The sequence below is a fragment of the Bactrocera oleae genome, chromosome 2 (assembly GCF_042242935.1).
Source record: "Bactrocera oleae isolate idBacOlea1 chromosome 2, idBacOlea1, whole genome shotgun sequence".
Taxonomy (NCBI): domain Eukaryota; kingdom Metazoa; phylum Arthropoda; class Insecta; order Diptera; family Tephritidae; genus Bactrocera; species Bactrocera oleae.
In genome coordinates this window covers 33,971,609-33,986,393 of record NC_091536.1, presented here as the reverse complement: position 1 = coordinate 33,986,393, position 14,785 = coordinate 33,971,609, and the positions used below count along the sequence as shown (strand labels likewise).

Below are 14,785 nucleotides of genomic sequence, written 5' to 3'. Positions count from 1 at the left end.
CCAGAAAAACTGACTGTTTGGTGCGCTTTCTGGGCTGGTGGAATCATTGGTCCGTACTTCTTCAAAAACGATGATGGCCAGAACGTTACAGTAAATGGTGATTGGTATAGAGCCATGATTACTAACTTTTCCAGGAGCTGTGGTTCCAACAAGACAGTGCAACATGTCACACAGTTCGTGCCACAATCGATTTATTGAAAGACACGTTTGGTGACCGCCTAATTTCACGTTTTGGACCTGGAAATCGGTCTTCAAGATCTTGTGATTTAAAACCGCTAGACTACTTTCTGTGGGGTTATGTAAAGTCATTGGTCTATGCGCATAAGCTACAAACGCGTAACCATTTGGAAGACAACATTCGCCGTGTTATTGATGATATACGGCCACAAATGTTGGAAAAAGTCATCGAAAATTGGACGTCCAGATTAGATTACATCCGGGCCAGTGGCAGTCATATGCCAGAAATCATATTTAAAATGTAATGCCACAAGATTATCTTTCGGATAAATAAAACGCATGTCAATCGAATGATGTATCGTTGTTTTATTGCAATTTAAAGTTCTAAACCTCTAAAAAAACACCCTTTATATCTTAATTATTGCCTAGTTATATCGTTTTATAAGTTTTCGATTAAAAGCGTTTAGTGGGCGTGGCAGTGGGTAGACTATGCCCATCTACAATACCAAACTTTTTATAGTGCTAACGAATATGTGTACCAAGTTTCAGCAAGATATCTTAATTGCTTCTCATGTTACAGCTTGCAGGGATGGACGGATTTCAATCTCAATTAGTTTTAGGTGATACGAACAACCGTTAGGTATTATACACTATAGCAACATGTTGCAAGAGTATAAAAATAACATACATCTGTACATATGTATGTATTTGGTAAAACAACGTTTGCCAGGTCAGATTGTATAGTAATATTACTAATAAAATTTATTTGAAATTGTTTTTGTTTTTTTAATTTTTACGTGTTTGAGTGGCTTACAAAATACAAAAACCGACTATCGATTAATATCTATGACGATCTCCATAAGTTAGTGAAATGTCAGTATATTCAAAATGGAAAACAAAATTTTTTATTAGGTTTGTAACCTGTTTAGAATCAGGTAAGAAGTTTGAGACAGTATTTTGCGACTAAAGACTTTACTTCAAAATATCTCAAATAGTGACTAGAGACTGCTTACTGAATTGAGGTATAAAAGAAAAAGTTTCCTTGAAAATTATTTGGTTTACCACTGAATATAAATGGAATTGGTCTAGACCTTGGTCTCAACCTCATATCTCTAATGTAAAGAACTTCGATCCTATGGTTGACGTTTTTCACATAAAATCAATACATTAAATTCAACTTCTTCAGTTGAGTTTATATCACATATATCTCATTTAAGGATAAGCTTAAAATAATTTTCGTTGACGCTATTAATTTTTTTTATTCTTTTCTCACGAAAATGTTGCATTTATTCTGCCTTGTGCCCGGCCTGTCAAAATTTCGTGTTCTCAGAATGTTTCTAAATATATAAATAGAAACATATGTATGGAGTAAAGTCAGCCGAGTGATTCAAAATCCTGAATATAAGTTATATGGGAGCTAAGACAAGTTTTCTTCCGATTTTATCCATTTTAGGCACGCATAACAGTGTAAAATAACTCCAACATTGGCCGATATTTATTAGGTATATGGAGGCTAACAGAAGTATTAACCAGAATCATCCCATTTGTGACACTAGTGTATACTTGTATTAATATCAAGGAAAAATCTTCCCCGAATTTCAATAATACATCTCTCACATTGCCCAATATTTTCAAACAGATTATTTATTTATAGATATATTTTTATAGGCTTAGGCTATCTAAAATAGGAGTTTTGGTCTACAAAAATCAATCCATTAAAACTGTAGATAAAATTCCACGCAGTTATATACAATCAGATTTAAAGATGATTGTACCATTGCCAAATTCTAAAAATTTAGCAATTGAAACTTTTATACTCTTGCAACTTGCAAGGAATAAATCAAAGAAAATACCCTCAGGTTTTAGGAAAACTTTAAACTAAACAAGTAAGGAAGGACTATTTTCGGATGTAACCAAACATGTCATATTCTCTCAAAGTCAAATAGTATACTCGTTTGCGATTTCTTTACATATTTTAATAATTAGTAGTAAGAACTGCTGCCTCACAGTGAAATTAATTAGAGCGATTTGGAAACTAAATTTACTCAAATTTTAAGAAATAGTTCTGGTGTTTTGTTGTATAGAATGCATTACAACTGTATTGAGGAGTATAAACAGAAATGGTTTTTTGACAACGAATATTTATTTATTTTATTACAATATATGAATTTCAATTATATATCTTACACATTGACCGATATTTTCGGTAAAAAGTCAACTATAGGCACTGGAGTCCACATATCCGCTATGTGTGGGCTTGAATAGGTATGGTCCGATATTCATATTTTCAGACTCGAGATGGCATACCTCAATGGCACTATTTGTCCAAAGTATTATATTATCCGAATGTATTGGTTGGTGTTTGATTTTTGAAAGAATCAGATGGAATTTAAAATGGTGTTATATTGGAGGTAGGCGTGGTTGTAGTCCTATTGCGCTCATTTTCGCAATGTGACATAGGATCGTCAGGATTATGTTAAATGTGAGCGGTGCCACGCTCGTTATCCAATTTTGACACCTGCTCTTATAAGCCCTTTTGTGGTATCCTGGGTATAAAATTTAATGTTTCTGGCGCATTTTGTTAATTTATCGGGCTTTAAGAAGATTTTAACAAAACCGTTATAGGGGAAGAGGGCGGGATTATCACCCGATTCCATCCATTTTCACACTGACGGTGAGGATTCTTATAGGATTTGTCCTAAGCGAAATTAGTTATTGTAGCTTTAGTGGGTCTATGATATATGTACATTGAACCTATTAGAGGGCGGGTCACGCTAGTTATGTCATAATTTTTAGTCCACAGTTGCCCCTTGCTACTCCACTCCCCTGGACTAAACTCCAGTTTTATATCTTGATTTAGCGCATATTTATGGCATTTTATAAGTTTTCGATTAATATATTAATTACTAATTTCTCGTGAACTTGGTAACCCTCGCCCATATTCATGGCAACTTAGCCAAAATCTGATCCACCATGCAGAATATTCCAACGCGATATATCAAGGATATGAGCAGAGAGCCGCCTCGAGTGGCCTCAGCGACGCAGTCATCTAAATTTTCCGGTATGCAGCTGAAGGAGACGTGTCCTTGTTCGGATCTCTTCATAAGCCCAGCTTCTGTGCGCCTTAGAGCACACTTCGCAGCAATACACCTATCAGCAATGCCTACAGGTGCTATGTTTCGATTAGGGTCGCTCTTTGGACCCGCTCAAGCTTCTTAGCCAGTGCGGACTTTTCGAGATCCCTCCACCAGACGAACACACCATAGCACATTATTGTCTTGACTATAGTTTCTTAGAGCCAGAACACCACCTTAAGTGAGGGTCCCCACCTCTTCCCTATAGCCCCTTTGAGGTATTTCATTTTATCAAAAGGATGAAGACGTGAACCCCCGAAAGAGGGGAGATGAACATTTGGGATATCATACCTCCTAGTAAACAAAACCATTTCGGTTTTACTTGGGTTGACGGCTATGCCGTTTCTATTCGGCCAGTTAGATACCACGTTTAGATACCCTTCGGTGAGCTCGTAGACGGTATTTAGCAATTTTCCCTTAACCATAAGAACCACATCATCAGCATAGGCTGTCACTCTACAGCCTGGCTCCTAGAGTTCTATAAGTAGGTCGTTTATCACAAAGTTCCAGAGCAGTGGGGAGAGTATTCTTCTCTGCGAATTTACCCTATTAACTTTTCTGGTTGACTTGGCACCACCTGACTCCGCTACGACAGTTCTGTCACAAAGAAAACTAAAAATGCGGTGCTTGAACTTCGATTTCACCTGAAACTTTTTGAAGGCCCCTCGATGTCGTGAAAGGTGCCCACAGCAAATTCCTTGTACTTGAGAGCTATCTCCAGCCATGACACTACATGATGCAAAGCTGTGTCGACCAACCTGCCTTTGATATAGGCATACTTCGCCCGTAACAGTTTATCCCTCGGTATTCTGTTCTTAATGTACAGATCTATAAACCTCTCCAACGTTTTCAACAGAAACGATAATAGGATGATTGGTCTGAAATCTTTTACACCGACGTGAGAGCTTTTACAGGCCTTCGGCACATGGACCAATCTAACACAGTTCGCGTAGATAGGGGCCAGCCAGCTGCATGACATCTGTAAATGAACCGTACGCTGTAGTTGCACCGGTATAATGCCAGCAGCCCCGGGGGTATTGAAGGGTTTGAAAGATTTCAACGCCCAGGTAAGGTGACGATTTTTCGGAAGGTCCAGGAATGCTGTACAGTCCTCCTGAAGCTCTCCCACTAGCACTTCTCCAGCAGAGCAACAACTCCTTGCTGTTCGTTGTGCAACTACCATCTGCATTTCTCAGATACCCCAATGGATTAAGATTTTTTGTTAGAATGCGCCTGAACCGTGAGGACTCATGACAACCCTCTACACGACCGCAGAGGGCTCTCCACGAGGCTCTCTATGCTTCAACTCGGACTTGTAAATGGCCAGGCATTCAAGCTGAAACCAATATATTTATGATCGGAGAAGGAATGGTCGTCTAGAACCCTCTATTCCGAAATTAAGCCATCCCTCCTGGCTTCTGTTGGGAGTATCCTAAGAACGACCCTCTCGAAGCCATAACTTATGGCCCCCTTTGCTTGTTAAGGAGTATCAGCGCTTGCCGATATGGTTCCTTGAACCTCTCCAGTCTAGCCACCCTCCAGTCTTGGGTGGGAAGAGATGGATTGCAGTACCGCAATAACTCTTCAATTCGGTCGTGGTAGAAGGTTAGGCCTGAAACCAGACACGAGCCCGAGGTCGCATCGGAAGATCCAATTTGGCCACCACCTCGAACCTTGCTCCCTTCTAAACTTTTCTACCCTGGCTACCGTCGCCTTATAAAGGAATGCCGTTCTTCGGCACACTTTATTAGTTTGTGTACGCCAAAGATTCACCCGAAACTTTTACATCTTGGGGTGGTCCAGGCTTCACTTGACCATCTTCATAAAGACTGCGAAGATTGCAGCCACCGGAGATAGCACCCACTTCCACTCACCATGGGGGATGGCTCCATCTCCCCTGCTGCGGTCGTATACACCGATCTCTACTGAGCTGGCGAGTTTAGCGATTTCGCTAAACATCGGTGCGGCTTTGACCCGAGGTTTCTTGCCGAGGGAGGACTCCTCCTACTGCGACCTCTTTCGCTTTATCGAGGTGTTGGGCTCGTTCGACTTAAGTGTTCTAGCATGCTGATCAGATTTCATAAACTTAGCAGAGTTTCCTCTGCTGGTGTTGGCGATTCCATCTCGTCCTTCCGCCCTGTCTAAGTAATCAGTTGGCAGATTCCTGACGACTTCCCCCGCCTTACCGCCCCTACCGACGGTAAGCCAAGTACCCCCGTAAGTTTTGTCCTCAGCCTTTAGCGGGTCCCCTAGGTTAAGATGTACCCCCAGGGAATCGTCTACATTTGCAGAGGTCGGTTTTGACCTGCTACCTCCCTCGTCCTTATTTGTGTTGTTGATGCTATTTATTTCAATTGGGTCCCCACTTAGATCCGCTATTCATCTCCCGGAAAGCTAGTCGCCTTTTATGGTCCCAAGGTAGTACGATGCCAAGGCGAGGGTTGACGCACGTCCTAATGAGGCAGTGCGTTCAGAGCCGACCAGCGCAAAGAAGGAATCATCTCAACAAACACCTATCATACCAACTTAATGATGACAGAAGGGGAACGTACTCTGAGGCCTGCCACGGTTTTAACAGGACGGAGGTGGCCTTGCCAACAGCCCATCATCAGGGTGTCACCCCTGCATACTCAGGTGAAAGAATAGCATGACCAGCAGGCCAGGGTTCAAACAGATCCATCTAATAATCCAAACTATATCCGTGTCGAGCAAAGGTTAAACCGTAGGAGTTATTAGAAAAGCCGTAAAAGCCGCAGGTCATTTAGTGTTATCCAGGATGCACCGAGTGTAGGCGAACCTGCTCTACATCCCATTTGAATAGTTTAACTCTTTCAAAATAGTTTTGATTTCACTTATACCAATTCCATTAACTGAGTCTGTTGCAGTTGAAAGGATAGCTTCAGGTAGGATTCGACTGAACCTAAGGGCGTTGGGGAGATTCGTGGACCGATTTCACACATTTTAGGCATTAAACTAAACGGAAGCTTGAATTTTTTACATAAAGTATGTACGATAATGGGTACTAGGGCGGAACCGACAATTTTATACTCGTGCAATTCGCAAGAATCATAGGCCAGGAAATTACTTCAGGTGTGGCAAAAACTTATATTAAAAAAATTTTGAGAAAGAATTAAAAATCTATTATTAAATGAAACCGTGACTTATATTAAAGGCCACAAACTTAGTCTCTGTTTTATTGCTATATTTTAGTTCGCGTCAGCGAAAATTATTTTTAAATAAAAAATTAACATCTTGAAGTGAGATATACATATGTATGAATGTGATGGTAACTAGACCAACGTCAACCAGAAAATTAGGATTTATGATATAAAGGTGTGAGGTTTAGACCAAGGCATATACTAATTTCATTCAAATTCAGCGTCAAACCACATAATTTTTAAGAAAACTTATCCACTTAATTTCATTAAAATATCACTTTTTGATCAACCGGAACTGTTTAAAGTCAGGTGAAAAGACGGAAATCATATATATATTGGGGATAGAGAAGGATATTAATTTTGACATTGCTCAGCTATACTCGGGAACATATTTTGAAGTAATTTTATATATAAAAAAATATTAATACTCATACCGGAGAGTCTAAGTTTAATATATTGAGATGATGTGGAAAACGTCAACCAGAGGATGGAAATTCATTATATTTGGATTATGAGGACCAAGGTTTACACCAACTCGTTAAAATGCTTATGCCACGGTGTTTGTTGCCACACTCCGCCGAAACGGCTGGACCGATTTTGATGAAATATCGCGTGCTTATCGGTTATATCTGACAATTGGCATACATCTATTTTATATTCTTGAATGTTAAAGATGGTCCACCCTAAATATTTTTTCTCTTTTTTTTTTGCACCAAATTTTGTATATTCTCGCAACATGTTGGTGGATGGTATCACCTAAAAACAATCGAGTTAAATATAGGAATATATATACTTAAATTATCAGGATGAAGAGACAAGTTGAAATCCGGGTGACTGTCTGTCCGTCCGTCCGTCTTGGTTCACATGTTTCTTGGTACCGTAAGACGGTTGGTATTGCAGATGGGCGTAATATGACCACTGGCGCGCACACAAAACGCCATTAATCAAAAACAAATAAATTGACCTAACTAAACTCCACAATAATACCATTTTAAATTCCATCTGATTATTTCACTTTCCACTATGCAAATCAAGCAACAATGATTGTATCGGGTCAAACTTTGCGTGAATAATGCGTTTAAAATAATCCACTTTGGGACTAAAGTTGTCTAAATCGAACTAAAACTGTTCAAGCCCTAGGTACTGAATATGTTGACCCCAGTGCATATAGTTGACTTTTTATCGAAAATATCGGTCAATGTGTAAGATATATAATTGAAATTCATATAATAAAATAAATAAAGTGAAGTAATTTCCCGGGCTTTGATCCTTGCAAGGTGCGAGAGTATAGACTGCTCGGTTACACCCGAACTTATAACGTCCTTACTTGTGTTTATTTACTATTGAAAGTTTTACTCAGCAGATTGTCAATGTCTGCGATATCGTATATTTTAAGCACTAAGAAATAATGTTAAATTCACTAAAAGAATAAAATCAACCTGAGAGGTCATTTAGGGGTATAAAAAATTGATGTTGACCGATTCTCAGACCTATGCTGTAAGCACACCAATTTCATTAAAATCAGTACATCCGTTTCGGAGGAGTTTGGCAACAAACACCGTGACTTGAGAATTTTATATATTAGATAAAATTGCTTGAAAGTAAGTACTCAAGTATACCTGAGCAATGTCAAAAATTAATGCAATTAGTCCTTCCATTTCACGGCCATCAACATAACATATCCTATATAATGATTTCCGACATTCCACTTGACTACCAATCGAATTGCACCTTGTATTCCAGTAGAAGGACCTAACGGAGGCCTTTTTTGCAAGATCACCGTTGATTTTGCCATCTACGTACACATATATTGTAACGGATTTCTCGATCAATCGTCTACTTGTAACTAAATCTTGAGTTAGATCACTAGATTGTTAAATAAAAGTTCCAATATAATGGCTATACATTTATCTTTATTTCTAATCCAAACAACTTAACGCTTTACTACTCTTTATCCCTACTTACAATGTATGTCCTTACATGGCAGCACTCTTATTAGTCTGCTTCATAATCCTTCAGCCCTTATGTAGTAGATTGTTAACTAAAAATCGTCACTCGAACATTCTGGCAACTACGAATTTCGCTGTCTAGGTTGATCCAGGACTTTGACGTGGATTCTATCGTGTTCGCCATACGGCCTCCTTCTAAGTCTGATCGATTCGATTAGTCAAATTAGTGGTACCAAACGCTGCAAACCGTTCCAGATGAACTAAATTCATTTTATTCCTGGGTCTTCCAATGGTCTGATACGTTGCGTTAAAAAATAATTGAATTAACTTTTGAATTACAATTTTTTAAAGTGAAACTTCAGACGCCAAGTTAAGCGTCCTGGCCGTCCCGGGCATAGAAAAAAAAATGTTCTCAATAAACGGAACAAAAATTAAACAATGTTGATGGTGCACCTTGTATGTTCTATTTTTTATTCTACTTTCGGTTTGAATGTATTGAGTTCTGTAATAAATTTCGAACGTCAGCGGGATCACTGACTGCTCATTACTTTCATTCAACATTCAAAGTGAAACAAAAGATAATTTTGTGAATTCGCAGCATAAATATTTACGAATAAATATTACTTTGAGAAATGTCAAAACGAAAGTGTGTTTTCAACGATAATTTGAAGAAAAAATATTCTTTTTTGAGAGTCACTTATCACGATTCCAACGTTCTATGCCACAAATGTTATGCAACTTTTTCGGATGCTGCTGATTTTGAAAATCATTTGAAGACAATGAAGCACAAAATGTACTAAATGTTAAAATAATTTAACTTTAACAAGAAAAAGGTGAAACGTCGGATATGATTTTTGCATTGATTAAAAGAGTCTTTTAATTGACTGATAAATTGATCGCTTACTGTAGTGACAATACGCCAATTCATTTCGGTCACGTTGATTGAAAAAGTGAAGAAAATGTTCTTGCAAATCAAATTAATTTCGAACTTTGTACGTTGTCAAGCACATATCATGCATAATGCGATTCGTAACGCACACTTTATGCACTTGATGCTGAAATATTTGTAGAGAGCATTATTGTTCAGATCTACACACATTTTTACATCCACACCATTCTCACAGAAGCATTAAAGTCAATCTGCGATATTTTTGAAGACGAATACGATCAACTGGTTGGGGAAAATTTGAATGTTCCAACCTTTGAAAACGTATTTTGACGACCTTCCTTCACTTCTCAAAAAGCCAGATGAATCCGCCATTTTTTCAGTAATCCACTGTCGACGCACTAGTTCATCTTTGTTCATGAACAAGTGAAAATATATTTTTATTAGCTGAAATTTTTCCAAAATCGAGAAATTAATTAAGTTTTTATCTCATTAATTTTAGGCCACGATTTTCGAAGAAACAATATAGAAAATTGAAGGTGATGATATTCCAGCAGTTGTAATTTACAAACACTTACAACATTTAATGAACAATTTGCAAACATCCAACCAACACAATTACTTTCCGTTGCAAGTAAAAGCGGAAATGGAAAACCTGAAAAAAGAAAACTAAGACTTGAAGCAGTTTGAGGTAGAGGCGAAACAATTTCGAAGTAAATATTTCATTTTAAACCTCAATCTTCGTTTTCCAATTTTTAATTGTCATCAATATGTCAATCAGGTGATTGCTACGAATATCTTGAGGCATGGCTACACAGTTTGGTCATGTAAAACTATGTGGTTAGGAGCTACTCACTGACTCGACTGGGAAAATTTGAGAAAACATGTGAGGAAACTACAAAATATATAAATATATTATAATATTTTCAAAGCATCAGACATTACTTCCCATACGTTGTTTGAACAAATCATTTATATTTCTCAGTATGTAGGTGACAAACAAATTGATGAATGGAGCACAGTGCAGACATCCTTTGGCAAACGTTGGGTTCAATGTTTTACTTTTCTCTTGAAGCAAAATATACCATTCGTTAAGCTTTCAGAGATCGTTGAATATGCTATGACATTACCAGGAACATCGGCACCAGTGGAACGCATATTTTTCACAATGAACAGAATGTGGACATACGAGAAAACTCGTCTACAAGTCAGCATCGTGAAATCGATTTTATTTGTGAAGAATAATTTAAAATTTTCATGTTAGGAATTTTTCACTCACTTAAAATCGCACCTTGAGCTTCTTCGAAAGATCAGTCAACAAGAAAAAATACGTCAGACCGAAGACGTCTTCAACAATTCCGGAAACACCGTCCACTTCATCAACTGATGTACAAACGGTCGAGCCAGACAGTGATTGAATCTTTTAATAATTTTTAATATTAATACTTTGTTTTCTCTTTTATCATTTCCAATCTTTTTGAATAAAATTGTGTTGCTGTCTCACCTATTACACGTCGCAATTTTCAGTGAATTATAATATAGAAAAAATCTATGACTGAAAAAAGCTGTTCCGGAGTTTGCCGGGAAAAATATGGTCACCTAACGTTTAACGCACAGTGGTAAGGGTATATGTGAAGCGTCACATACATACCAGCAAAATTATCAAGCGCATTGGTTTAACCGCGTTTAGCGCAGCAGAGCAAGAAATTCTTGAATCACCACTAAAATTTTCGTTCCGGCTGAGTTAACCTTTGCAATTATTCCTAAGGGGAATAACTCGTGGGTGTAATTTGTGGCAGCCGGGAGTGGCTTTCTCGCCGTAGTTTTCTGGGTACCCATTTTCTGGCATGTCTTTTGAATTAGAGATGATTCAAAATTTTTCCCGTGTTCAGGTGTGAGTAACTTGGTGTAATTCTATTACATTCTGACCATATTTTCATACCCAATATCTCGTTACTCAATTGTTCATGAATACGGCCGCTTCTGTTTCTGCCTATTGGTTAGGAATTGCGTATACCTCTGGCCATTTGCTGAAATAGTCCATGACTACCAAAACATATTTGTTTCCTAATTTACTGATAGGAAATGGACCGGCTACATCCATGGAAATTCGCTCGAATGGCGCATTGTACTGCTTCATCTAACCATGACTCCTGCACCTCGGCCCTTTAGCTGCAATGCCCTCGGCACAATTGATGGTCCACTGCATAACTGATTGACGACAACTAACCAAATAAAATCTTTATTATAATTTCTCCAAGGTTATAGTGATGCCAATATGCTCTCCATTTGAACCGTTGTACAACTCGTTGAGAACTTTGGGAATTATTACTTTCGGAACAATCTTCAGAGCTCGGGAGCTTTGCCCATCTTCGCTTTTCCATACGCGATGAAAGCTAGAGCTAGACACCAACTTTAAACTATTACATTGTGCCTAATATGCATTTGCGACTGGGCTTGTTGCAGCTATTTCTTTTCTCGATGTACGTTTATTCATCTCCATGTACCATTTTCAAATCTGGATCTTTTTGCTGACATTTCCGTAGTTCCTTCGAATCCTAGTCTGATGTTATTGTCATTAATCGGACATCGATAATGTCTCACGGACAGCGGGAAATCTCATCCGCATTTCCATGACTACTACCCTTGCGATGTTTTATAGACTTCCCAAATAACTGCTACTGATTTCGGTGGAATCTGCTGGCTCTCTATTATTATCACTCGTCTGACGTTGTACCTGTTATCGTTACCGAACATAAGTTGCACTTCCATATTTGTATAGGTCATCATCCTGTTCTCCGTGTCTATTTCGATCCCTTGATTTGCTAGAAAGTCTAGTGCAATTATGACATCGTCGAACTTGGGTATGCATTTAATATTTGCTTGATCTTCCTCAGCTTTGCGTTTACATCAAACTGAATTATTGGACTGCGTGCAATATAACCAGTTTTTCACAGGTGAAGCAGTTAACCAATTTTTCTTACGCGTTTCCGCAGATATGTTCAGTACTTTTCGACTGTGATATAAGCTTCATTCTCTTGGGTGGACATTTATGCTAATATACATGCATTTTCCGCTGCGTTTCTAATTGCGTCATTTGTAGGGTGATACATGCATTCTGCTCTTTAAACTATGTCGATATTTGCGTTGACATTTATGTTAACGTCTGCGTTTACATCTGCGACATTGCTGCAAAAATTACTGAGACTCTTCCTTTTCTCCTATCTTCGTTGTCTCTTCCTCATCATGAAGTTTTCCTTCTCCAAGATCTCTCGCAACCGTGATTGTAATTCTGTTTTTAATCCTTTTGTCGTCAAACCACGTTGCTCCAGCTCCATTTTTAATTGTGGAATATTCAGATCGTTAAACTTGTCCATTTTCAAATAATTATCTCCTTGGAAATTTATTTTACAATCCCATTTTTGACACCTATTTTAACGGATTTCCGGACAAATCGTCTACTTGTAATCCACTCTTAAGTTCAATCAGTGGATTGTTAAATAAAAGTTCCAATATAATGGCTATATATATATCTTTATTTCTAAACAAACTAACACTTATTATTCGTTATTTGAGTTTACAACCTATTGCTTATATGTAGCTCTTTACTAAGCAGCACTCTAATTAGAACTGTGCCTCTTGCACAATCCGGCAGCCCTAATAAAATAATAGATTGCTACCAACACATCGCCACCCAAATACGAATTTCACTGTCTTGTTGGTTCTAGTAGCTTATCGTCGATTTTGTTCTGGCATTCGTGTTTGCCACAATATACGTATTAAAGAAAGACGTGTTAGTTACACTACTTATAACTCAAGAAAGGCTAAACAATTCATACATATTTAAAAAAAACTATATTTCAAATCATAAGCATGTGTTCAAAACACATGTCATTTGAGTATTTTATTACTTAAAAAAAAAAAAATTCTACACATAGCTACTGCAAGTAATTTGTGAACAATGTGGCACTTCTAAACGGCACTATTTTTGCAAAATTATATCCCGATATCTTTATTGGCTCTTAACTTCTACAAGTATATATATATATTATATATATATAGGTAAAACCATGCCCAGTTTCCCTTAAAATAAAAAAATTAAAGAAATTGATCGATCCGTTACTGACTGTTACTATGGTTGATATAGGATATAGTCGTATAATGTGCCAAATTTTTTGATAACATATAGATGATAATTATAGATTTTTTTTTACTTTCTCATCTAAAAGTATAATATTTATGACCGCGACTCCCAAACAAGCGAAACCACTGTGCAAAAGGAATAAAGGCACAATGTAGAAAACGATCGAGTTGCAAGAAGTATTGCAGGGAGCGTTTCTCAATAAACTTCCTCACTTAGAGTACGCTATTTGCTGGTTTGATGGCAACGATAAAATGGATGTCGAAGTGTGGTTATGTGAGTTCATAGAAACTTCTATTTTAATAGGGTTGGTGAGTTTCAGAAATGTATTTATTTTTATCTCTACGATGTTTGGCTAAACTATTTATTCAAATTGAGCGTTGAATCACATCGTAGCAAAAACTGAAATTAGCTTTAGAAGACGAGTTTAAGATAATTGTAAACAGTGCGAAAATACATAACCACTTAATTGAACGAGAAGAAAGTGTTCAGGAATACTTTTTGTGCATGAAGGAGTTGGCAATGCGAGGTAACGTAGAAAAATGTATCTTGCATAGATGACATAATTGTGCCTACCATGAATAAAAATGTCAAAGCGTATGCTGTGCGTAGCCCAGAAGGATTTTTGAATCAATGTAAAGACTTTAGACTTATAAGTTGGAAAAAATATAAATATAAACAAGTAAGGAAGAGCTAAGTTCGGGTAGAACCGAACATTTTATACTCTTGTGACTTGCAAGGATCAAAACAAAGAAAATCTCTTAGGTTTTGGGAAAACTTTATATTAAAAAATTTTGCGAAACAAATCAAAATTCATTATTCGACGTAATCGTCAATGAATAACAATCAAATTTGTATTTTATTAAGTTATATTATAGATCATATACTCACTCAGTTTTATTACTATATTTTACTTCGCGCAAATCATCTTCAAATGAGAAATGTATATGGGATATAAACTCAACTGAAAAAGCTAAATTTAATATAATGAGATAATGTGAAAACGTCAAGCAGAGGATCTCAATTCCTTATTTTAGGGATACAAGGTTGGGACACAAGTGTGAACTAATTTCATTCATATTCCAACACACTTTTTTAAAAAAACTTTTTCATTTAATTTCATTAAAGTATCACACATTTTTTCAGTTGGAAGTCGGAAATTATTATAAATGATATATTGGAGGCAGAGAAAGGTCAGCTGATTGAATTATTTTGATATTGCTGAAGTATACTTGAGATCATATATTTAAGCAATTTTATATATATATATAATATAATACATTGAGCGATATATCCGACATAAGTTTGTTAGAATAAGCATATTTTCGGCACTAAACTAT

The 14,785-nt window shown here is 37.2% G+C and overlaps 1 protein-coding gene across 1 annotated transcript in view; it reads left to right on the top strand.

Moving 5' to 3' along the window:
* LOC138858914 (uncharacterized) overlaps positions 1-14,785 on the top strand; it is a 428,364-nt gene that overhangs the window by 386,560 nt on the left and 27,019 nt on the right. The window lies entirely within an intron of this gene.